At 31.8% G+C, this 777-nt stretch overlaps 1 protein-coding gene across 4 annotated transcripts in view; it reads left to right on the plus strand.

Annotated features, from left to right (window-relative positions):
• LOC107708246 (serine/threonine-protein kinase TAO3-like) overlaps positions 1 to 777 on the plus strand; it is an 85,510-nt gene that overhangs the window by 46,326 nt on the left and 38,407 nt on the right. The gene's annotated exons all lie outside the window — the stretch shown is intronic.

The raw sequence follows: 777 nt of genomic DNA on the forward strand, positions 1-777 counted from the left end.
GTAAATTCTATAATGCTACTCATCTTAAGCTTGTAGAAATTAAAGTTTGAATTTATACGTATATTTTACTTGGAATCGTTTGTTTTGTTTACAAGGATTCTTTAAGGAAATATTAAAGTTATGATCCTGTTGTTCCCTTGATGCACTGGGGCATGAATAATTAATAAGGTTACTTTTTCACTGTTTTTGAGTATTTACACTGTTTTATGGTTGCTTTTGTTGTACGTTTTAGTAACTTGCTGTTTTGTGACATCTGGAGTTCTTTTTCTACTCAAAATGACCCATTCATACTCAAACACTATCCACTGATTGTTACCGTCATTGTGTATCGTGTACCAAGTCTTGATGTCTCTACTTTACTCTACTAAAACTTGAAAAGAAAAATTAAGTACATTTTACTTGTAGTTTTTTCAGTGTAGAATGGGGGGAATCTGTGATGATGATGACGATGCCATTGTGGCATTTGCATGTACACTGCTGTTCAAAAGTTTGGGATCAGTAAGTTTTCTTTTTAATGGAGTCTCTTCTGCTCATCAAGGCTGTATTTGTTTGATCAAAAATACAGAAAAAACACTAATATTGTGAAATATTATTGCAATTTCTAATATTGGTTTCCTATTTTAATACACTTTAAAATATAATTTATATCTGTGACGCAGCACTGAATTTCCATCATCATTACTCCAGTCTTCAGTGTCACATGATCATTCTAATATGCTGATTTATTGTCAGTGTTGAAACTGTTGTGCTGCTTAATATTTTTTTGGAACCTGTGAT

Source organism: Sinocyclocheilus rhinocerous, unplaced genomic scaffold (assembly GCF_001515625.1).
Source record: "Sinocyclocheilus rhinocerous isolate Xijiao unplaced genomic scaffold, SAMN03320098_v1.1 scaffold1436, whole genome shotgun sequence".
Taxonomy (NCBI): domain Eukaryota; kingdom Metazoa; phylum Chordata; class Actinopteri; order Cypriniformes; family Cyprinidae; genus Sinocyclocheilus; species Sinocyclocheilus rhinocerous.